This window comes from Dasypus novemcinctus, chromosome 25, assembly GCF_030445035.2.
Source record: "Dasypus novemcinctus isolate mDasNov1 chromosome 25, mDasNov1.1.hap2, whole genome shotgun sequence".
In the NCBI taxonomy this organism is placed as follows: Eukaryota; Metazoa; Chordata; class Mammalia; order Cingulata; family Dasypodidae; genus Dasypus; species Dasypus novemcinctus.
Window position 1 is genome coordinate 18,630,170 of NC_080697.1, and position 26,161 is coordinate 18,656,330.

The window sequence follows — 26,161 nt, forward strand, 5'->3', positions numbered from 1 at the left end:
CCTGGGCAGGCTGAACTTTCTTTCGGCTAGGCAGCTCTCCTTACGGGGCTCACTCCTTGCGCGTGAGGCTCCCCTGCACGGGGACACCCCTGTGTGGCCCGGCACTCCTTGCGTGCATCAACACTGCACGTGGGCCAGCTCCACATGGGTCAAGGAGGCCGCCCAGGGTTTGAACTGCGGACCTCCCATGTGGTAGATGGATGCCCTAACCACTGGGCCAAATACGCTTCCCAGGATGTGTTCTCTATTTAGTAGGCTCCTTGGCCAGCTCTATTCTTGCCCTGAAGATCCTGTCCAAGGAGAGTAGGAGTTAATCTTTTTTACTGTGTCTTGTCATAGTTGAACTAAGTAAAAAAGTGGGGCACTATATCCAGGGAGTTAGTATTTTGCTTTATGCTGAGAGGCATTATCATTTCCTTGGTAGCAGAGTCCATTTTACTTTTATTTTTGTCTTTTTAAAAGATCATTTACTTAAAGATTATTATCTAGCATTCAGGTATTTTTAGAAGCTCATTAGGGAGGCAGGCCACCTTTGATTTTTGCAATTGTTCTAAAAAATGCTCATTGAAAGGCTAATTTTGTGGGTTAGACATTTGCTTTCTCCTTTAGATTTTGAGGATTCTTTGTCCTAGTGTTTCAGATATTATTTTCTTGGAACTCGTGAATTATTAGAAATGTTTTAAGAATATTAAGTAATATTAACTTATATTTGAAAAATTAGTTCTAGCTAACCATATATATATATATATATATATATATATATATAATGACTTAAAAGCATATTCTATTTTCTTAAAAATAACTGATGTAATTGCTAATCTAACTTATTGAACAATTTATTTTAGAAAGGGTTAAGCTTAGTTATATACATGGTCTCATTGAATCATGCAAGTTCTCTGAGGTAGGGCTTTATATCCCACTCTTTTTAATATCAACTTAATCGAGGTATGTATAATTTACATACAATAAAATACACCCATTTTCAGCATGCAGGTCTCTGCATTTTTCTATAATGAACTTTATTTTTAGAGACTTTTTAGATTACGTAAAAGTTAAATAGAGGGAAGTGGATTTGGTCCAACGGATAGGGCATCTGCCTACCACATGGGAGGGCCAAGGTTCAAACCCAGGGCCTCCTGACCTATGTGATTGTTGGAGATTTGGACCCGAAGGGTATCAGGAATGAAAGAAAGAGAAAAGGGGGAAGGAACGAGCGAGAGCTGGGATCAGGGGGTCTGCGAGTAATAACTCCTCAGACAACTTTATTGTTTATAAGGGGCTCTCTGTATACCCCATTGTACATGACAACAAGCAGGAACAAGTAGCCTACGTGACATCAAGCAGCATTACCCATAGGCTAAGGAATTTTAAAAAATCTTATCTCAAGGTACACAGTCTAAGTGTTCTATTCACTACAAAAGGTATGTGCTTATCTTTTCTTTCAGCCTTTAATAGCTTCTTCCCATTTGCCGGGAACTCTTATTACCTCATTCCTTAGGTCGCAAGTGTAGCCATGGAGACAGCACTAGCATGGAGACAGCACGTCTCTCCTTGGGAGGCCACTGTGCCTCAGTTTCCAACATGTGATGAGCTGGCCCACACACAGTGCTGATGCATGCAAGGAGTGTTGTGCCATGCAGGGGTGTCCCCTGCGTAGGGGAGCCCCACGTGCAAGGAGTGCACCCTGTAAGGAGAGCAGCCCAGTGTGAAAAAAAGTGCAGCCTGTCCAGGAATGGTGCCACGCACACGGAGAGCTGACGCAGCAAGATAACGCAACAAAACGAGACACAGATTCTGGGTGCTTCTGACAAGAATCCAAGTGGACACAGAAGAACACACAGCAAATGGACACAGAGGGCAGACAACTGGGAGGGAGGAGGGGGAAGGGGAGATAAATAAATACAAAATAAAAAAAGTTATATAGAAAGTATGGGGATTCCCATATAACCCATACCCTACCCCTCCTACATTTTCCCCTATTAATAACATCTTACATTATTGTGGTACATTTGTTACCATTGATGAACCAATATTGAAGCATTGCTACTAAGCAAAGTCTATAGTTTACATTATGGTTTACACTTTGCACTGTACAGTTTTATAGGTTTTGACAAATTATGCAATAGCCTGTATCTGACATTGCAGTATCATGCAGAACAATTCCAATTCCCTAAAATGCCCTATTTTCCACCTATTCTCTTCACCCCTTCCCCTCAGGACCTCTGGTAACCAAAATCTTTATATCAACCTTACAAATTCTTCTATTACTGTAATAGCAGCACATCTACTTTGGTCTTTGGTTGTATTCCCCTCATGTTTGTTCATTCCTCAGTCTCAATTTTGATGATTTCGGGATGATGATGCCTGCTCTGCTTCAGATTGAGAGGGGGTTTAGATCTTTTGCTTGCAGTTATAGATACTCTCTGGCTTTTGGAATGGGAGTCGTCTATCATCATTTTGTTAGTCGTCCTGGGTGAGTCCGATGAATAGAAAGTAGGTGTTGGCTGCAACTCTGCTGAGATTCAGGGCTCAAATGGCATATGCACAGACTAAGATTGAAGTCTCTGTGACAGATATTTAATGGGTATAATGCTAATTATAGGTTCAAATAAAAGGGGAAAAAGAATCATGTGTAGGGAAATTATAAGTGAGCCTGTTATATTGGGGAAATGGATTATCATCTATTCCAAGGCGATGCATACCTTGGACAGGGTGCTGATTTTATGGGGTTGTGTGCTTTACCTATAGTATCCAGTTGTCTCTGGAGCTCTCAGGAGCACTCACGTTTTGGCTTTGTTTACTATGGCAGTTAGTGAGATCTCCCTTAGATGTGCATAAGTGTAATCTCTGAAATGCCCTACTGACTCACTTTGAAATCTTTTCACTTTAAGATCTTGTTTGTATTTACTGTTACCCCCTTTTGGTCAAGGTCTTTTTCCAAGTGCATCACAGGTGGCTCTTGGTAGTAATCCCTTGGTGCCAGGGAGGCTCATCCCCAGGAGTCATATCCCATGTTAGGGGGCAGGTAGTGAGTTTATTCGCTGAATCTGGCTTAGAGAGAGATTACATTTAAGTAATGAGAAGGTTTTTGGGACAGAACTTTTAGGCATTAGTTACTATTAGGCTAAGTTTCAGTTTTGCAGGAACAAGGTACATAGGTACAAGCATTAATATCAAAAACTTGGCATATTGGTGTTTTTTCCTTTCTTTTTTTTTTTTTAGGTATTGGGGCTGGAGATTAAACCCAGGACCTTGTATGTGGGAAGCCGGCTGGCTACACTGGCTCACTTGAGTTGGCTTTTTCATTTGTTTGCTTACTTAGTTTTTGCTTTTATCATGTACTGGAAATTTAACCTAGGACTTCATACATGGGAAGCGGGTGCTCAACCACTTGAGCTTCATCCTCTCCCCTGGCCTGTTTTCTTTTATTTAGCACTGCTTGCATATTCCAGAGATTTTTGCTAGTCTATTTGAGAACACAGCAGGACTCCCCAGGATGGGAGTTTAATTTTTTGTTGATTATTTTTTAGGTCTCCACCCACTGAGATAACACCCTATGATAACATGAACACTTTTATATTCCATAAAGCCACGCCCCATATATACCCCTCCCCACACACACATCCCCCACTGCCACCCTGCATCAGTGACACCTGTCTACCATAGATCCTGAAAGAATACTCCCACCCTGCATTTAGACAACTTTGTGTAGTCATACTACAGTGAAGATAGACATTTTCACCTCCCAAAGATATAGAACGTTTTGTTCACTCCAAAAGTCAGTCCCCTCCACCACAATCTGCCAAATCCCTGAGCCTCATCTCTGTCACAGTGTAACAGTTTTGTCTGTTTTAGTATTTCATATAAATGGAGTCATGCGCTGCAGTTTTGGTATATGTTTTTGTGTATGAGTTCTTTCACTCAGAATGTTTTTGGGATTCATCCATATTATTCCTTCTGTCAATACTTTGTTTCTTTTATTGTTGAATAGTATAACATTGTATGAATATATCACCATTTTTAAATTCATCTGTTGAAGGGCATTTGGCTTGTTTCCAATTTTAACCTATTATGATAAAGCTGATCTTACATTCTTGTACACATCTTTTTGTGGAGATACATTTTCATTTTTCTTGGGTAAAATACCTAGAAGTAGAATTGCTATGCCATAAGCTAAGTATATGCTTAATGTTATTAGTATCTGTGAAACCACTTTCCATAGTGGCTGTTCTATTTTATACTCCTAATAGCAATTTATAAGCATTCCATATCCTTGCCAACTTTTGGTATTGCTTGTCCTTTGAATTATAGCCATTGTAGTTTAAACTTGGATTTTCATGTTAATGGCTGTTTCTATTTCTTTCCTTGTGAAGTGTCCATTGAAATCTTTTGCTCAATTACTTGATTGGGTTGCTGGTCCTTTTGTTGAGATATAAGTTTTCTTTATATATTCTGGAAAGGAGTCCTTGGCCATTTATTTGAGTCATTAATATTTCCTCCCAGTCTGTGGCTCCTCTTTTCATTTTCTTAATGGTATCTTTCAAAGAGCAGAAGTTTTTGTTATTGTTATTATTTTTTAAGACTTATTTTTTATTTCTCTCCCCTTCCTCCTCCCCTCCCCAGTTGTCTGCTCTCTGTGTCTATTCACTGTGTGTTCTTCTGTGTCCGCTTGTATTCTTGTCAGGGGCACCAGGAATCTGTGTCTCTTTGTTGCATCATCTTGCTGCGTCAGCTCTCTTGCGCGTGGGGCTCCCCTATTCAGAGGACACCTCTGTATGGCATGGCACTCCTTGCACGCATAAGTGCTATGCGTGTGTCAGCTTCACCATATGGGTCAGGAGGCCCTGGGTTTGAACCTTGGACCTACCATATGGTAGGCAGATGCTCTATCCATTGAGCCAAATCTGCTTCCCACAAAAGTATTTATTATTAATGAAGTTTAATTTAAGTCCAGTTTCAGTCTTTTATAGTTTATGCTTTTGGCTTTCTTTTTAAGAAGTCTTGCTTATCTGAAATTCTTGAAGGATTTCTTCTGGAAATTTTATATTTTTAGTTTAGATGTTTTGGTCTATGAGCCATTGAGTCAATTTTGACCATACATATAATAATTAACCATTTAAGTGTGGGTCTATTTCTGGTCTTTCTGTTGCTCTATATGTCTCTTGTTATGCTAATAAAAGCCTGTATTGATTACTATTGCTGTAATAGTAAGTTTTAAAATCTTGTAGTTTAATTTATACAACTTCTTTTTCAAACCTCTTTTGGCTAGGTTAGGTCTTTTGTATTTCCACAGAAATTTTAGAATCAGCTTGTCAATGTCTATAAAAATTCTTCTTGGTTTGTTTTGATACTGTAGATCTATTTGTGGAGAATTGACATCTTAACAACATTGAATCTTGCAATAGATGAAAATGGTAACCTTTCCATTTGTTTGGCTCTTCTATAATTTCTCTCAGCTGTGTTTTGTGTTTTTCAGTCAATAGCTCTTGTACAAATTTTGTTAAATTTAACTTTAAATATTTCATATTTTTTGATGCTATTATAAAAGGGATTTAGCAAACTTACTTTTATAATTCTTTGTTGCTAGTATACAGAAATGTGATTGATTTTGGTATGATGGTTTTTTTTTTTAAAAGACTTAATTAATTATTTATTTATTTCCCCTCCCCACCCCGGTTGTCTGTTTTCTGTGTCTATTTGCTGTGTCGTCTTTGTCCGCTTCTGTTGTTGTCAGCGGCATGGGGATCTGTGTTTCTTTTTTTGTTCCATCATCTTGTTGTGTCAGCTCTCTGTGTGTGCGGCACCATTCCTGGGCAGGCTGCACTTTCGCGCTGGGCAGATCTCCTTATGGGGCGCATTTCTTGCGCGTGGGGCTCCCCTACGCGGGGGATACCCCTGCATGGCACAGCACTCCTTGTTTGCATCAGCACTGTGCATGGGCCAGCTCCACATGAGTCAAGGAGGCCCGGGGTTTGAACCGTGGACCTCCCATGTGGCAGATGGATGCCCTAACCACTGGGCCAAGTCTGCCACTGGTATGATGATCTTATATGCTGCTATATTCCTAAATTCATTTATTAGTTCTGGTAACTTTTTAAAATAGATCCTTAGGTATTTTCTTCCAAAGCAATCATATCACTTATAAAAAAGACAGTTTTATTTCTCCTTTTCCAATCACCAAGATTTTTATTTCCTATTCTTGCCTTATTGCACTCCCTAGGCCTTCCAGCACAATGTTGAGTATAAGTGTTGATATTAGACTTGCTTGCCTTATTCCTGATCTTAAAGGGAAGGTGTTTAGTCTCTCATTATTAATTAAAATTTTTAATTGTTGGTATCCTTTTTCAATTTGGGAAGTTCTCATTATTTTAGTTTGCTGAGAGTTTTTATTATGAATAGAATGTTAATAGAAGTTTTTTCTTTATTGGGATGACTATATGGTTTATCTCTTATTTTGTTAATAAGATGAATAAACTGATTATTTTCTAATATTTTCTAATATTTAACCAATGTTGCATCCCTAGAATTTATCTCACTTGATTATTATGTATTATGCTTTTTATATATTGTTAGATTTGAGTCATTCATATTCCTTTTTTAAGTAGTAGTATTTCAATACTTATTTATCAATTGTAACAAATGTACTGCACTATTGTAAGATGTTATTAATAAGGGAAGATGTGGGAGGGGGAGGGGTTGGGGTATGTAGGAATTCCTTTTTTTCTTTCCTTTTTATAGCAATTTTATTGATACATATTAATAAAGCATAAAAATTATCCAAAGTGTACAATCAGTGGTATTTGCTTTCATCACGTTTTGCATTTATCACTTCAATCATTATTAGAGCATTTTCTTTATTTCAATAATAATAATAAACAAAAATGAGATGAACAAACAAGAAAATTCCTCACCTCTCAATCTCTGTATGCTTTCCCCAATGTATATAGCTGCTGTTTCTGGCTATTCTATCCAAAGTGTGTAATTAATGGCTTTTAGTATAATCTCAATATTGTGCATTCATCATTTCAAAAATTTTAAGACAATTTCATTACTCCAAAAAGAATGATTCCACACTCCTTAGCATCCCTTCCTCAGACTTACATAACTACTAATCTCATTTCTTCTTTATGTATTAATTTATATTTACATTTTATGTAAATGGAATCAAACAATATGTAGTATTCTGTGTCGTCTCCTTCATCAGTATAATTTTGTGTTTTTTAGTCTTATATTAACATTTTGTACTGTTAACCTACGTTTGTTCAGCTCTAAAGAAAAATGGTCTTATATGTGCAATTCTGCCCGTATTCATATTTCACATGTATTTATATTTCACATAATATATTTAGTTCATAACAGGGCAGTCATACAGTATTTATCCTTTTGCATCTGGCTTACTTCACTCAGCATAATGTCCTCCAGGTTCATCCATGTGGTAATATGTTTCACGGCTTCATTTCTTCTTACTGCTGCATAATATTCCATCGTGTGTATACTCCACAATTTGTTTATCCCTTCATCCATTGGTGGACACCTGGGTTGTCTATATCTTTTGGTTATCGTGAATAACGGGGCTATGAACATTGGTGTGCAGATATCTGTTCGTGTCACTGCTCATTTCTTATGGGTATGTACCTAGTAATGGTATTGCTGGGTTCCATGGCAAGTCTGTATTCAACTTCAGTCCTTCACAGTGGCTGTACCATTCTATATTCCCACCAACAGTGAATAAGCATTCCTATTCAACTTCAGTCCTTCACAGTGGCTGTACCATTCTATATTCCCACCAACAGTGAATAAGCATTCCTATCTCTCCACATCCTCTCTAACATTTATAATAGCGGCCAGTCTAATAGGTGTGAAATGATATCTCATTGTAGGTTTTTTTTTTTTAACATTTCCCCTCTTCTGCCTCCCCACCCCCCCCCCCCTGCTGTTTTTGCTGTCTGTGTCCATTCGCTGTGTGATCTTCTGTATCTATTTCTCTTTTTGTCTTCACTTCTTGTCTTTCTCTTCTAGGATTCACTGGGATTTGATCCTGGGGACCTCTGATATGGAGAAAGGTTCCCTATCAATTGCACCATCTCAGTTCCTGGTCTCTGCTGTTTCACCTTGACTCTCCCCTTCGCCTCTCTTTTGTTGTGTCATCATCTTGCTGTGTGACTCACGTGGGCACTGGCTCACAGCGTAGGCACTTGGCTTTTTGTGTGGGCACTCGGCTCACCATGCACTGGCTCACCACACAGGCACTGGCTTACCACACACTCGCTCATTATGTGGTCACTGGCTCACCATGCAGGCATTCATGCGGGCACTCAGCTCGCCATGTGGACACTTGGCTCGCCGTGCAGGCACTGGGTCACCATGTGGGCACTGACTCACCATACAGGCATTCATATGGGCACTCAGCTTGCCACATGGGACTTGGCTTGCCACAAGGGCATTTGCGTGGGCACTTGGCTCACCATGTGGGCACTGGCTTGCCATGTGGGCACTGGCTTGCCATGCGGACATGCTTTCTTGTCTTTTTCACCAGGAGACCCCAGGAATGGAACTTGGGTCCTCCCACATGGTAGGCGGATGCCTTATCACTTGAGCCACTTCTACTTCCCTTATTGTAGTTTTGATTTGCATTTCCCTAATTGCTAGTGACCTGAACATTTTTTTTCATGTGTTTCTTTGCCATTTATATTTCTTCTTTGGACAGTTGTCTTTTGCCCATTTTTAAATCAAATACTTTGTCTTTGTATTGTTGAATTGTATGATCTTATATATCATGGATATTAAACCCTTATCAAATATGTGACTGTGAAATATTTTTTCCCATTGATTTAGCTGTCTTTTCACCCTGTTGACAAAGTCCTTTGAGGTACAAAAGTGTTAAATTTTGAGGAGGTCTCATTCATTTGTTTTTTCTTTTGTTGCTTGAGCTTTGGGTGTACGGTTTAAGAAACTACCACCTATCACAAGATCTTAAAGATGTTTTCCTACATTTTCTTCTAGGAGTTTTATGGTTGTTGTTTTTCTATTTAAGTCCTTGATCCATTCTGAATTAATTTTTGTGTAAGGTGTGAGATAGGGCTTTTCTTTCTTTCTTTTGGATATGGCTATCCAGTTTTCCCAGCACTATTTGTTGAATAGACTGTTCTGGCCTAGCTGGATGGGCTTAACAGCCTTGTTAAAAATTGATTGATTACCAATGTGAGGATCAGTTTCTGAGTTCTTGATTCAGTTCCATTGGTCATTCTGTCTGTCCTTAAGCCAGTACCAGGCTGTTTTTACCACTGTAGCGAATAAATATACTTTAAAATCAGGAAGTGAGAGTCCTCCAACTTCTTTCTTTTTTAAGATATTTTTTGCTTTTTGGGGCCTGTTATCCTTCCAAATAGATAGGATTGTTGGCTTTTTGATTTCTGTAAAAAAGGCTGTTGGGATTGCATTGAATCTATAAATCAGTTTGGGTAGAATTGACATCTTAACAATATTTAGTCTTCCAGTCCTTAAAACACAGAATGCCCTTCCATTTATTTAAGTCTCCTTTAGTTTCTTTTAGCATTGTTTTGTAATTTTCTGAATACAAGTCCTTTATGTATAGAAATGCTATTGACTTTTGTGTATTAACTTTGTATCCCACCACTTTGCTTAACTTGTTTTTAAAAAAAATTCTAGTAGCTTTGTTGTGTATTTTTTAGGATTTTCTAGATACTGGATCATGTCATCAGTGAATAGTGAAGTTTTGCTTCTTCCTTTCCTATTTGGGTCCCTTTTATTTCTTCGTCTAGCCTTATTGCTCTAGCTAGAACTTCTAGCACAATATTGAATAATAGTGGTGACAGAGGGCATCCTTGTCTTCTTCCTGATCTCTGTGGAAAATCTTTCAGTCCTTCATCAGTGAGTACAATGCTAGCTATAGATTTTTCATATATGCACATTACCATATTGAGAAATCTTCCTTCTATTCCTATCTTTTGGAGTGGTTTTATCTAGAAAGGATGCTGTATTTTGTCAAATGCCTTTTATGCATCAATTGAGAGGACCATGTGATTTTTCTTCTACAATTTTTCAGTGTGGTTTATTACACTAATTTTTTTTGTGTGTGTTGAACCACCTTTGCTTACCTGGGATAAAACTTACTTGATTGTGGTGTATAATTCTTCTAATGTGTTTTTGGATTCTGTTTACAGTATTTTGTTGTGGATTTTTGCATCTCTATTCATTTGAGATATTGGTCTGTAATTTTCTTTTTTTGTAGTATCTTTATCTGGTTTTGGTATTAGGGTAATGTTGACTTCATAGAATGCTTTGATAGCATTCTTTCCAGTTCAATTTTTTGGAAGAGCTTGAGCAAGATTGGTATAAGTTCATTTATGAATGATTGGTAGAATTCACCTATGAAGCCATCTGGTCCTGGGCTTTTCATCTCTAGGAGGTTTTGATGATTGTTTCAATCTCTTCACTTGTGATTGGTTTGTTGAGGTTTTCTCTTTCTTTTGAAGTCAGTGTTGGTGGTTCATGTATTTCCAGGAATTTGTCCATCTCATGTACATTTTTTAGTTTTTTGGCATACAGTTGTTCATAGTATCCTCTTATGATCGCTCTTATTTCTATGGTATCAGTGATAATGTTCCCTCCTCTCATTTCTGATTTTATTTGTCTCTTCTCTCTTTTTTTCTTTGTCAGCCTACCTAAGGGTTTGTTGTTTTTATTGCTCTCTAAATAATCAACTTTTGGTATTGTTGATTCTTTGTATTGATTTTTTGTTCTGGATTTTATTTATTTCTGCTCTGATCTTTACTATTTCTTCCCTTCGACTTGGTTTGTGATTAGTTTGTTGTTCTTTTTCTAGTTCTTCCAGGGTATGTAGTTAGATTGTCAATTTTGGCTCCTTCTTTTTTAATGTAAGCATTGAGGGCTATAAATTTCCCTCTCAGCATTGCCTTTGTGGTATCCTGTAGTTTGATATGTTGTGTTCTTATTTCATTTGTCTCAAGATATTTGCTGAATTCTCTTGCAATTTCTTTTTGACTCACAGATTGTTTTAGAGTATGTTGTTTATTCTCTGTATATTTATGAATTTCCCTTTTTTTCTGTACATTATTGATTTCCAGCTTCATTCTGTTATGATCAGAGGTGTTTTATATAATTTTCATCTTTTTAAATTTATTGAGGCTTTTCTTGTGACCCAAATTATGGTCTGTCTTGGAGAAGGATCCATTAGCTCTTGCAAAGAATATATATCCTGCTGTTTGGGGTACAGTGCTCTATAGATGTCTGTTAGATCCAGTTCATTTATCATATTATTCAAGTTCTCTATTTATCCTCTGTCCAGATGTTCATTTCTACATGAGTATTTCTAAACAAAGAAATATTCTTCATTTCTACATTCTTCTCCAAGTCTCTCATTCTTGTTTTTTCCTTTCAGGCTGCAGCACTCCCTTTAGTTCTCTTGTAATTCTGGTCTTCTGGTAACATATTCTATGGGTTTTTGTTTATCTGAGACGACTTTGAAATCCTCTTCATTTTTGAAGGACAGCTTTGCTGGATTCAGAATTTTGGCTGGCAGTTTTTTCTTTCAGCACCTTAAATATATCATATCACTTTCTTTTCTCCTCCATGATTTCTGATGAGAGGAGTTTCCATTGTATGTGATGCTTTGCTTGCTGCTTTCAAAATCGTCCTTTTATCTCTGATATTTGTCATTCTGAATAGTAAGTGTCTCAGGGCAGATCTGTTCATATTTATTCTGTTTGGGGTATGTTGTGCTTCTTGGGTATTGATATCTATATCTTTCATAAGGATAGGGAAGTTTTCAGTCATTATTTCCTCAAATATTCTTTCTGTTCCTTTTCCATTTTCTCCTTCTGGAATGGTGATAATATGTATGTTTTTGTGTTTTGTGTTGTCATTCAATTCACTGAGACTGTTTTCCATATTTTCCAATATTTTCTCTTTCTGTTCTACCTTTTCCAGTTCAGATGGTCTGTCTTTGAAATCACTAATTCTGCCTTCATGCAGTTCAAATCTGCTCTTCATGCCTCTAATGTATTTTTAATCTCATCTGTTATATCTTTCATTCCCATGAAGTCTGTTACTTTTCTTTGCAGACTTTCAAATTGTTCTTTATGCCTATCCAGTGTCTTAATACCCTTAATCTCTTTAGTCGTACTTTTTTTCAATTCTGTAAATTGGTTTAGGAGAGTTATGTGATCATCATTGATTAATTGTCTTAAACCATGTATCTCTCCAGGATATTTGGTTTGTTCCTTTGTCTAGGTCATCTCTTCCTGTTTCCTGGTATGACTTGTAATGTTTTGCTGATGTCCGGGCACCTGATATGATGGTGAATTTACTCTAATGGCCGATTTCTCTCTCTTGGCTAATGTTATTATTTTTTCACAGCTCTTTGATATTTGGTTCAACTTATCCTAAGTCTTTATTTTTTATTTATTTATTTCTTAAGATTTAGTTTATTTATTTCTCTCCTCTCCCCCTGCCTCCGTTGTCCACTCTCTGCATCCATTTGCTCTATGCTCCTCTGTGTCCACTCGCATCCCTGTCAGTGGCACCAGGAATCTATGTCTCCTTCTGCTGCGTCATCCCACTGTGTCAGCTCTCCATATGTGCAGCGCCACTCCTGGGCAGGCTATGCTCTTCTCACGCAGGTTGGCTCAATGCAGGGTGCACTCCTTGTGCGTGGCGCTCCCATGCATGGCACAGCATCCCCCACACATGGTAGCACTGCTCATGGGCCAGCCCACCACACGGGCCCTGGGTTCGAACCCTGGGCCTCCCACACAGTAGGCTGATGCTCCATCAGTTGAGCCACGTCTGCTTCCCTATTCTAAGTCTTTAAAATTACCCAGTTTAAGTTACCGAAATCATGCCAGGTACACACTAATGGGATGCAGAATTTCTCCCAGGGGTGGGTAAGAGAGGTTTAAAAGGAGTTTTTGTCCATGTAGTTTTCAGATGGGCCAGCAGATGGTACTTGTTGGTGCACCTTTCCATGAGGTGTATCTTACTTGCTTTTCCTTTGTTTTTGTCTGGCCAGATCCGAGATTTGAAGTGGGCTCTGCTGGCCAAATTCAATGAGGAAAAGCCCCTCTGACTCCCCCTCCCTTTTCTCTTTTAACAGCTGGCAGGGAGGAATATGTCTGCTTTCCTCTCAGTCAGCTGCAGTGTGCCAGGGGTTTTAATGCTGTTGAATATCTTGGGTGGGGGTGGGGCCCTTCCCCACGGCTGGAGGTTTAGTAACTTAGTTTGTTGTTTTGGCTTATTCCTCTCTGTTCCTTACCCTCCTGGGAGTCATGAAACACTTTCCTGCTTTGCTGATCACCAAAGAAGTTCCCTCAGGCAGCTTTTGGCTCTTTCTCTCTTGTTTTTGTGAGAGCGCTGAGCCTTATCTGCCTAATCTGACACCATGTTCCTATTCATATTCTTTTAGAATATTTGTTGAAGGGTATGTACTTTTCTTACTGCTCTTTGCTTGGTTTTGTGTCAGAGTAATTCTGATCTCAAAATTAGTTGGAAGTGTTCACTCCTCATCTATTTTTCAAAAAAGTTTGTGAAGTATTGATTTCATTTCTTCCTTAAATGTTTAATAGAATTTACCAGTGAAGCCATCTGGACTTGGAGTGTATTTGTGTGTGTGTATATGTTTGTGCTTGTGCATGTGTATGTGTGAAAGAGAATGAGGTCTTTACAAATGCAATTTCTTTAATAGATATAGGACTAATAGGTTATTTGTTTAGGTTTAAATGATCTTTTAAAATCTAGTCTATTTAAAGAGTTTTTTTTTAAGATTTATTTTTATTTATTTCTTTTCCCTTCCCCCCTCCCCCGCCCCCGCCAGTTGTCTGTTCTCTGTGTCCATTTTGCTGCGTGTTCTTCTTTGTCCACTTCTGTTGTTGTCAACAGCACGGGGATCTGTGTCTCCTTTCATTGCGTCATCTTGCTCTGTCAGTTCTCCGTGTGTGTGGCACCATTCCTGGGCAGGCTGAACTTTTCTTTTGTGCTGGGTGGCTCTCCTTACGGGGCACACTCCTTGCACATGAGGCTCCCCTACATGGGGGCCACCCCTGTGTGGCATGGCACTCCCTGCGCGCATCAGCACTGCGCATGGGCCAGCTCCACATGGTCAAGGAGGCCTGGGGTTTGAACCGCGAACCTCCCATGTGGTAGATGGATGCCCAAACCACTGGACCAAGTGCGCTTCCCGAGTTTTTCTTTTTTATCCAAGTTGTTGAATTTATTGGGTAAAGTTATGCATATTTCCTTAATATATGTAGATTCTGTAGCAATGTCTCTTCTCTCATATCTGATGTTGCTAAATTGTTTATTTTATCTTCCGCCTTCCTTTCTTCCCCACTTCCTCTTAGATTAGTCTAGCTAAGAGATTTAACAGTTTTATTGATGTGTTCAGAGAACCAGCTTTTGGTTTCATTGACTTTTCTCTATTATTCTGTTTTATATATCATTGATTTTTCCTCTTTATTATTTCTGAGAATATCTTTTTTAATTGGAGTGTGTAAAACATTTAATTTAAATGTAATTACCTTTGTACTTCATTTAAAATCTGCCATCTTTCTGTTTATTATCTGTTTTTTTCATCTGGTTTTTATTCCTTATTTCTTCTTTAGTGCCTTCTTTTGTTTTAATATTTTAGAATTCTAGTTTGTCTCCACTCTTGGCTTCTTAGCTGTACCATTTTGTTTTTATATTTCCATGGCTGTTCTAGTATTTAGAATATGGATCTTAAACTTTTCATAGTCTACCTTAATGTTACATTGCATAACATTATAATATTATAATGTAATGTAAGACCCTTATAATAGTATACTTCCCTGATCCATCCCTTGTCCTTCATGGTATTGCTGTCATACATTTATTTTCTTCATATGTTAGAAACCTCTCAGAATATTGTCTTTAGTGAAGTGCCTGTTCGAATCCTTTTTTTTTTTTCTGGATAATTCTTTTATCATTGAGTTATGGAGTTCTGCATATATTTTTTAAAAAGATTTATCAAAGTATATCCTGCGTAAACATACATAAACAATAAGTGTATAGTAAGAGTTGTGAACTTAAAAAACAAACATATGTAACATCATACAGGTCTTTCATATCTCACCCTACCATCAATATCTTACATTGTTGTTAAACCTTTTAAACTAATGATTAAAGAGTATTGTCAAAACCAAAGTATTTTTTCCCCCAACCCACCCTATTATTATCTTTATATAATTTATATGTGAACATCCATAAACAATAAGTATATAGTAAAAGTTGTGAACTTAAAAAGCAAACATGCATAACATCATACAGGGGTGCCATGCCTCCACCCTCCACCAACACCTTGCATTGTTGCGAGATGTTTGTTACAAATTAGGAAAGAATATTGTCCAAATCTTACTACTAATTATAGTCCTTACCTTACATTTGGTATGTTTTTCCCCCAATCCACCCTATTATTACTTTTAAAATATATTTTTTTGTGACAGAAGTTGTAAACTTATAAAACAATCATGCACATGTGTAGAATTCCCAAACAACACCCCTCTACCAACACACCACCACCGTGGTGGAACCTTTGTTACAGATAAGATAATATCATTTGACTGTTACCACTTCCATAGTGTACATTTGAATCACATTTTCCGTACTGCCCCATTATCAACCGAATACATCTTTAGCATAGATGCAAGGATATTATATTATTACAGCTAACCACAGTCCGTAGGTCACTCCAGTTGTATTTTTCTCATGCTTCTCCATATTCCCACCACCCTGCAGTAGTGATATACATTTGTTCTAGCTCACAAAGGACACTTCTGCATCTGTACCATCAGCCACAGTTCTCATCCACCTCTTGGTTTACTGTGCTATTTGTTCCTAGATTATTCTCTAGCATTCTGTCAATTGGAATTTTTGTACCTAGGCTACCATTTTCAGCCATATCTCCATTTATAAAATAGCTGTTAATCAGTATTTGTTACCATCCACTCTATACATTTCCATACTTCTACAGTAAAACTAATGAAAACTTCTATATACATTTAACGTCAGTAGTCCATCTCAGTCCTCCTCTTATCTCCTTTAAGAATCCACTACCTACCACCAGATCTTGAAGACTTTTTCCTACAATTCTTCTAGAAGCTTTATGGTTCTTGCTTTTATTTTTAGGTTTTTGGTCCATTTTGAGTTAATTTTTGAGTAATGTGTGAGGTAGGGGTCCTCTTTCCTTCTTTTGGCTATGGATATCCAGTTCTTTCGGCACCATTTGTTGAATGAACTGTTCTGCCTGAACTGTGTGGGTTTGAAAGGCTAGTCAAAAATCACTTGACCATACATGTGAAGGTCTATTTCTGGAAAATCAGTTTGGTTCCATTGGTCTATGTGTCTGTCTTTATACCAGTACCATACTGTTTTTACCATTAGAGCTAGGAATAGGATTTAAAGTCTGGAGATGAGGGTTTGCTTTTCCTTTTTATGATGTTTCTGGCTATTCAGGACCCCTTACTCTTCCAAATAAATTTGATAATCATGTTTTCAATTAAAAAAATGCTGGTGGAATTTTTATCAGGGTTGCATTGAGTCTGTTTATCAATTTGAGTATAATTGACATTTTAATGATATTTAGTCTTCCAATCTGTAAGCATGGAATGTTCTTTCAGTTATTTAGGCCTTTTTTGATTTCTTTTAACACTGAGTTGCAGTTCTCTGAATACTAGTGCTTTACATTGTTGGTTGAGTTTATCCCGACTATTTGAGTTTTATCTGTCATATCTTATTTTCACCACTCTTTTGACACTTTTAGTTACTTTTATTGATGTAGTCTTTGTTTCTAGACTCTTCCAGGCTCCTCTCTCCTGTCTTTTCTTTTCAGGCTCTAGCACACCCTTTAGTATTTCCTGAAAATCTGGTTTCTTGCTTAGAAATTCTCTCAGTTTCTGTTTATCTGTGAATATTCTAATCTTGCCCTCATTTTTGAAAGACTGTCTTGCTGGATATAAAATTCTTGGCTGGAGGTTTTTCTCTCATAGTATCTTAAATATATCTGACCACTGTCTTCTTACCTCCATGGTTTCTGGTGAGGAACCAGCACTTAATCTTATTGGATATCCCTTATATATTATGCATTGCTTTTCTCTTGCTGTTCTCAGAATTCTTTTTGTCTTTGGCATTTGACATTCTGATGAGTATGTGTTTCGGAGTTGGTCTATTTGGATTTTTTTGGATGGGAGTACATTGTGCTTCTTGGACATGGATATATATGTCCTTCAATAGGTTTGGGAAATTTTCTAACATTATTTCTTCAAATATTTCTTCTGCCCCTTTTCCCTTTTTTCTCCTTCTGGGATACCCATGACACATATGTTTGCATATCTCTGGCTGTCGTTTCTTCCCTGAGACCTTGTTCAATTTTTTCCATTCTTTTCTTCATCTGTTCTTTTGTATGTTCACTTTTAGAGGCCATTTTTTCAAGCTCATCAATCCTTCTGCCTCCTCAAATTTGCTATTATATGATTCCAATGTTTTTAAAATTTCATTTATTGTGCCTTACATTCCCTGCTATCTGCTGTCTTTCTATGCATGCTTTCAAATTCTTCTTTGTTTCCATCCAGTGTCTTCTTAATATCCTTAGTCTCTTTAGCCATCTCATTGAATTTATTAAGGAGATTTGTTTAAACATCTATAATTAGTTGTCTCATCTCCTTTATTTTATCTGGAGGCTTATCTTGTTCCTTTACCTGGGCCATAGCTACCTGTTTCTTGGTGTGATTGTAATTTTTGGTTGGCGTCTTTGCATCTGGCTTACTATTTATTCTGGGTGCAGATTTTTTCTTTAGTTTAGGGTTTCCTGCCCTTTCTTCCTTGCCGGTTGTGCAGTAGGAGCCAAGGATGTGATTGGTGCTATAAATTGTGGAGACTCAAGCTGCCCTCATTGCCCCAGGGATGGATGAAGGTTCACCCAACTTTCTCCTTTCCCAGAAGTAGGGACAGAGTCACAGTTGTGTTGAATAATCCAAGTCGTGCAGGCCTAGACTGTAGTTGCCCAGGAGTTGCCCAGAGAGACTGATGAAGCTTCATGGCCCTTTCTCCCCTGCCTGGGGCATGGATGGAGCTGTAGGTATGGGCAGCAGTCTATGCAGTGCAGGTCCAAGATGACCACATTTGCCCCAGTAGACTTTTAATTATTCAGTTTGTGCCAGCCAAAAATACACTCAGTTACCTGGATAGACTGGTGCTGAGCTAGCCAGCCTTCTCCCTGCCAGAGGTGGGACTGAAGCCTAGGGTAGGGCTGCAGGCTGATTCGGGTGAAAGAAACCAGTTTCTTCTGTCACTGTGATATTTGATCAGGCCAGCTTCCCCTCAGGCTGGGATTGGAGTCAAAATGGCAGCCACTGACCTTTTTTCAACTTGGACAAATTCACACCCCAGCTGTTCTTAGGGTTATTTATTCCTTAGCTATCCTAGTCTACCAATCAGTAGCTAAAATCAGCAGCCAACTGTCTCCTCCTCCCGTTTTTAGGAAATGGAGCTTCCATGTCTGGTCACAGAACAGCTCCTGGGGTGGCTTGTACCACCAGAGTAGGACAATCACTGGCCTCTGCAGCTTGGTCGGCAATTTCCCGGAGAGGCTGGCGCGGGTCCCTGCAGCTTCCTCCCTGTCAAAGATGGCACTGGGTCTTAGGCTAGACCTGCAGTCTGACCTGGATGGAAAGAAGCTGGTCCCCACCAGCACTGGGATTTTTGGTCCACCCTGCTTCCCCTTGTGCCAGGCATGGAGTTCAGATGTTGGCTCCCAGCCTCTTTCTGACTTGGACAGGCTCAAACTTTAGTTGTTCTCAGGATTATACTTAGACCTGCTCAATTTTACTCATCTTGTAGCTGAAGTTGGTGCCCAACTGTCTTTTCTTCCCCTGTTTTTGGGAAGTAGAGCTTTCAATTCCAGCCATGGAACAGCTCCTGAGGTGGCTTGTGCCTCTCATGGAGGATGGGCACCAGCCTCCATGGCAGGGAGTGCTCTGCTTACAAGTCTTCTCTGTAGATGGGCAGTCTTCTCCTTCCATTCCTTCAAGGATGTTGCAAGATGCACTTCTGGCCTCCTGAAGCCCCAAACAGGTGCTTCAGCTAGCTCCATAGAGCTCTGGGTGTTTGCTAACTGCCCTGTAGTAGGAGCTGACTCTAGGAGTTCCTTACTCCGCTGCCGTCTTGTTGGTTCTCTCTTCATATATTTTTGATGTAAGTCCTTTATCAGATGCAGGATTTTCAAATATTTTCTCAGGCTATGGCTTGTCTTTTCTTTATCCTAATATTCTTTTAAAGAGAAGAAATTTTGATGGTTTCCACCTTACCAAAATTTTTTGATCATGCTTTTGTTGTCATATGTATGAAACTTTGCCTTATGCAAAGTCACAAAAATTATTCTCTGTTTTCTTCTAAAGATTTTATAGTTTTAGGTTTACATTTAGGTCTTTGTTCCATTTTGAATTAATTTTTGTTTATGGTTCAAGGTATGAATTGAATTTCATTTTTGTGGGGGGTGCTAAGTGGATATCTAGTTGTTCCAGTACCATTTGTTGAAAAATAATAACCTTTCTCTTCATAATTGCCTTTGTACCTTTCAAAAAATCAATTGTTCTTATATGTGTTGGAGTCCTTTTAGTCTGTTTCATTGATTTGTATGTCTAAATTTATACCAATATCCACTGTCTTGATTATTGTGTTTTTATAATAAGTCTTGAAATCAAGAATTTTTTTTTCAAAGTTATTTCAGAATTCTATGTCATTTTCATTTCCATATAAACCTAGAGTTACTTTTGTCACTTTCTACAAAAATGCCTTTGGAATTTTAGTCGATATGGCATTGAGTCTATTGATTCATTTTGTAGAAAATTGGAATTTAATAATATTATGTCTTCCGTGAATATTGTATCTCTCTCATTTTTGTAGATCTTCTTTAGTTTTTCCCAGCATTGTTTTGTTGAGTGTTCCTTGTATAGTTTTTTCTCTTCTTTTGCCATATTTATTTGTTTTTAATATATTTTGGTGCTATTATAAATTGTATTGTTTTTCAGATTTTAATTTCTAATGGTTCATTGCTAATTTAGAGAGACAGAATTGACTTTTTGTTATTCATCTTGGATCCTTAATCTTGATAGGATCATGTACGAGTTCTAGTAGCTTGTTTGTAGGTTACGTAGAATTTTTTCACCTAGAATAATCATGTCATCTCTAAATAATGACGGTTTTACTTTTCCCTGTACAATCTGAGTGAATTTTATTTCTTTTTCTTGCATTAGTGCACTGACTAAAATCTTCACTGCATTGCTTAATAGAAGTATTGAGAGAAGACATTCTTGCCTTTTTCCAGATTTTTTGGGAAAAACGTTCAGTCTTTCACTAATCATATGATGTTAGCTTTATTTTCTTCAGAGATTAATTTTATGAGGTTGAAATAGTCCCTTTTATTTCTAGTTTTCTGAGAGTTTTTTGCTTTTAAAGTAATTGGCAAATACTTCTTTATTTATTGAGATGACTAGAACACTTTTATTTTTAAATGTAATTAATATGGTGCATTCCATTGATTGATTTTTGAGTATTCAATCTACCTAGTACCCTAGGTTAAGCTACAGTTGATTATGAAATATTATCCTTTTTATATATTTTTGGATTCAGTTTGCTAAAATTTATTTTGAATTTTACATCTGTGTTCATGAATGATATTAGTTTGTATTATTTTTTTGTGTACTTTTTTTTCATGGTTTTGACATCATAGTAAAATTGGCTTGAGAATAGATGATGTTGTGTGTGAAGTGAACCCTTTTCTTCAATTTTTTGAATAGTTATGAAGAATTGTGATGATTCCTTAAACGTTTGTTGAAATTTTCTAGTGAGATCATCTGGGACTGGAGTTTTCTTTGTGGGAAGATTTTAAACTACAACTTAAATATCCTTAGTAGATATGGATAGAACTGCTCAGGTTATTTATTTCTTCTTGAGTGAGTGTTGATAGTTTGTATCTATAAAGAAATTTGTCCATTTTATCTAAGTTGCTGAGTTCATTGGTATAAAGCTTTTCATAATATACCTTTTTTTAAAAAAAAATGTAAAACCTTAGTGATATCACCTCTTTCTTTTTTGATGTGCATAATTTGTTTCTTCTCTTTTTTCCCCCCTAATCATTGTGGCTAATGGTTTATCAATTTTATTCATCTTCTCAAAGAACCTGATTTTGGTTTCATTCATCTTCTTTGTTGTATTTCTCTTTCCTATTTCATTGTTTTCCATTCTGATTTTATTATTCCTGTCTTCTGCTTACTTTGGATTTCACTTGCTTTTTTTTTTTCCAGCTTATTTGAGTGGAAGCTGAGTCACTGATTTGAGATTTTTCTTCTTTTCTAATATAGGTCTTTAGTACAAAAAATTTCCATCTAAGTACTGCTTTAGCTGTATCTCACAAAATGTTGATATGTTGTGTTTTGATTTTCATTCCATTCAAAATACTGTCTAATTTCTCTTTTGATCGTCTTTTTTGACCTATACATTACTTAGAAATGTTTTATTTATATAGATTTCAGTATTTTCTGGAATTTTAGATATTTTATTTTATTCATTTTGAATTGAATTCCATTATAGTCAGAGAACATACTTTGTGTGTTCGACTTGTTTTAAAATATATTCGACTTGTTTTATGGCTCAGGATATGGTCTGTCTTGGTAACTGTTCTGTGTACACTGAAAAGAATATTTATTTTGCTGTTGGTTGGTGGAGTGTTCTATAAATGTTAATTAGGTCAAGTTAGTTAAGAGAGTGGTGATTTAATTATTTTATTTTTTAATTTTTAATTTTATTTCTTTCTCTCTCCTTCCCCTTCGTTGTCTGCTCTCTGTGTCCATTTGCTGTGTGTTCTTCTTTGTCCACTTGCATTATCTAGAGGCACTGGGAAACTGGGTCTCTTCCTTGTTGCGTCATCTTGCTGCATCAGCTCTCTGTGTGTGTGGCGCCACTCCTGGGTGGGCTGCACTTTTTTCACGCAGGGCGGCTCTCCTTATGGGGCGCACTCCTTGTGCGTGGGGCACCCCTGTGCATGGGTGCCCCTGCGTGGCACAGCACTCCTTGTGTGCAGTAGCACTGCGTGTGGGCCAGCTTACCACATGGGTCAGGAGACCCTGGGTTTGAACCCTGGTAGTCGGATGTTCTATCAGTTGAGCCACGTCTGCTTCCCGAGAGTGGTGATTAAAATGTAAAATATCATTACTGATTTTTGGTCTACTTTTTGCCAGCTATTGATAGAAGGATACTGAAATCCTGAAATTGTGTATGTGTGAATTCAAGTCCTTATAGCCTTGCTGACTTTCTGCTTAGTTGTTCTATCAGTTATTGAGAGGCAGGTATGGAAATCACTTGACTATAATTTTGGATTTGTTTACTCTTTCTTGCTGTTCTATGTGTTTTTGTTTCATGTATTTTGAAGTTGTGTTATTAGGTACAGACACATGTAGGATTTTTATGTCTTCTTTAATTTATACTTGTCTTTGGAAGTATTCTTTGCTCTGAAATTTACTTCAATATTACTATAAGATAGTACAACTTTTTCCATTATTTTACTTTTAATCTATGTCTTTTATTTAAATACGGTTTATTGTAGGCAGCAAATAGTTTGACCTTGCTTTTAAATCTGACTGTTTCTTCCTTTTAATTGAGGTGTTGAGAGCATTTACATTTAATGTGATTATTGATTTGTTGGTTTGAAATCTGTGCCTTCAATAAATGAATATGTATAGCATCTTGTGAGGGTCCGCAAATACCTACATGTCTATTAATTATCTTTGTATCTCAGTTCATTTAACTGCTCTGTAAGCTTATGGCACTGCCAATAATGTCTTCATATCAGAAAAGAAGACAGAGTACCTACTTTTTCAGAGTAGGTAAAACAGAGATTTTCAGTTCTGCTCTGATTTCAGAATGAAGTGTTCTTAGAAAACTAGATCCTTAATGGAAGCATTCTGAGGACTCAGATGTACTTCTGTTTGTCTCAGACTAGTTCTTTTTCTTTGTTTTTCTGGCCCAATAACACTGAACTATCCTTCTGTCTAGAAGTTGGCATAAGACTCTTTGGAGCATTTTATGGCCATGTCACATGTCACAGGCACTCCACATCAGTACAGGTTGCATGGCAGGCTTTATGTGGAATTCATTGCTGATCTCCATGGAGATTCACTTGGTCATTAATCTTCTTTGAGGAAAATAATTGAGATTTTATATTTCTATTCTCCCAGAAGTTATGAATCATTTTTAAACTTTGGCTGTATGACTTCATTTGTATTAACTTGTGTATATTGATACTTAATAAAATCTCCTCCCTTTCTCTCCTTTCCCCCACTTCTACCCTGTAATCTATCAAAATTAACAAGACTTTTGTTTGATATAAACAGTCTAATTCTTTATAGAATAATACTGTTCCTAGGCTGTTGTTCAACCTCCAATTTTTGAAATCCTTCTTCACATTCCAGAGTTAGAGATGATAATTGTCTTTTGATTCTTCAGCAATTTCTATAACTTAGGCATATTGAAAAAGGTCAGTAGTTGATTTTACCCTTCGCATTTTCGTCTTGATACCATTCACATTAACACCATTAGTAATACCCCACCAAAAAATCCTTATTTTTCTTTTGCCTTTGCTATAAGGCTAATTTGTAAAAGAAGGGAGGAAATGTTTTGGTAGGACCATGTCCTTTGGTAGGGAATTGGGACTGTTAAAAAAAATAAACAGCCTAACGAAATATATGACAAAATAGGAAGGTGGATGCAAAATAGGAAGCAAAAGATCATAGACTCAGAAGAGGATTTAGGAAGTTCTAGGGAGTTCTGTAGAAATGGGGATGTCAGATGGAGACCAGATATGTCTAATTTGTAAAGGGAATGAAGGAATTAGGAAGACAGTGATAAATGGGAATAGATCTAGCTTGAGAAGAAGGAGAAAAGGATTTTTCTTTTTAACATTCTTATGTGGTCTGAATAAAGTTTATGTTTCTCGCCTCCTTGAGTCTTAGAAATTCATATTATTTTATTTCTATATGGTAAGCTCTGTTCGGTAGTGGTGCTGAACGCCTAAGTTGGTGTGATTTCATTCAGTGAATAGAAAAGGTACAAATCTTAGCTAGTTAGTTCTTCCTTTGTACTTATGCCTAAACCTTGCCATCTGGAGAAATGCCAGTTTGCCACTAAATTTAAATAAATATGAACATTTCTCATCAATAGGGGTGGCAAATTTAGCCCTCTTTAGAGCACTGAGCAATTTATGACCATATGTTAAATACCATAAAACAGCTTTAAAGACTTGGTCCCTGGCCATTGCCAGATTGCACCGTAGGAGTATAGCAGCTCTGTGAGGGACTGGGAATGTTTCCTCCAGCTCTTAGAGGCCTCAGAAACTCACTGATGTCACAGCCAGAGAATCCTGTTTTCAAACAATCCCTTTATAAAGGTGAAGTATTCAAAGATTCCATTTTGGCATTTGCATGTAAAGAAGTCAAAACGCTGCCCCCTCCCCCCCATTCTTAAGGGTCAAATTTTATATGGGAAGTGTTGTGTGGGAGAATGAGTAACTTGGCAGCAGTGAATGCTGAAGGCAAGTCTAGGAATAGGTAATAGATGGTCTTCTCATTGTTTTTCTTGGAGCAGGAACTGGACTTCTGTAAGTCATAAACAAACCAAATATCACATGTTCCTAAGTCATTTTCTTTTTGCCAATTTTTATGGAATTAATATTAATGTTAAAAACAATTTTAAAAGTTTCATACCAAAGGGCTACCGATTGTAAAGATTTCTTTTCTTCCTGTAGTCTGAGTCATTATTTGGTGAACTTCAAATATTAGTTCTTCTTCCTAGCATCACCAGAGCCTATGAACCATTTATGGCAGTCAGTGGGCTCATGGCTGAGAGATGAAGGTGTGTGCCAGCAAATGTGGGTTTTGGTCAAGTAGTGCTCTAGGACCTCAGACAGACTTTTTTAAAAAAAGATTTGTTTTATTTATTTATCACCACACCCTCCCCTTGTTGTTTGCACTTGCTGTCTCCTGGTCTTCTCTGTAGGAGGCATTGGGAACTGAACCTGGGACCTCCCATGTGGGAGAGAGGCACTCAATCGCTTGAGTCACCTCAGCTCCCTGGTTTGTTGTGATTCTCATTGTCTTTCCTCTGTGTCTGTTTGTTGTGTCATCTTGTTGCGTCATCTTGCTGCACCTCTCTATAACACCAGCTTGCCTTCTCCAGGAGGCCCGGGAACTGAATGCAGGACCTCCCATGTTGTAGGCAGGAGCTCAGTCACTTGAGCCACATAGGCTTCTCTCAGAGGACGTTTAGCACACACGAGAAAACCACTGGTTCAGGTAGGGGACAATATTAAAGTTTTGTGCAGGATTCTCTGACTCGTCTCTCTGAGGGATAACTTCCTACAAAGGAAGATGATTAAATTGGGGGTGTCAAAGGTCCATGATTCCCAGCCATTTTGAATGTGTGAGTGCCACCCGAGGGCTGATTTCCTTTCACTTCCTGTGTGGTTTGCACTGTATCCACTTCACAACAGTATTTTAGGTCATTCATCATAACTGCTATCCTGTAAATTCTTGGCAATTTGATCTCAGTTTGCAGATGGCAGCTGGCGTACTTCTCTAGGAAGTGCAGCTGGAGAGCTTGGTCTCACTCTTCCTAAGGAAGCACACTATTGTTACTTATTGTTGCTTTCTTCCTTTGAAAGAACAAAAAAACTTCAAACTTTGGCAAATTCTAAAGGTACTGTGTAGCACTTTGACATCACCATTTCCATTTTGTTAGTCTGGAGTAAAAACTTGAGTGATCTTTCATGTCATTTGTGAATCTTCTTTTTCATGTTGCACGAATGTGCATTTGTGGCATTTTATCCCTTCCATAGCAATTGAAGTTATACTTAAGCCCTCAGAGTTACATCAGGGATTTTTGCTTTTGGCTCTGAGTCCCAAAGACAGTTCATTTATTTAGGCCAGTCCAATCATTGCCCAGCTATTTTCTTCTCTGTGTGTCTTTCTCTTATCAGTGGGATTTTTCTATTAAGAAATAATTCCTTTTACCAGCATCCATTAAGACTATTTACCTTGGATATGACTTGAGTATTTGCATG

The 26,161-nt window shown here is 37.7% G+C and overlaps 1 protein-coding gene across 4 annotated transcripts in view; it reads left to right on the forward strand.

Annotated features, from left to right (window-relative positions):
• Window positions 1–26,161, forward strand: part of BABAM2 (BRISC and BRCA1 A complex member 2) — a 569,726-nt gene that overhangs the window by 95,811 nt on the left and 447,754 nt on the right. The window lies entirely within an intron of this gene.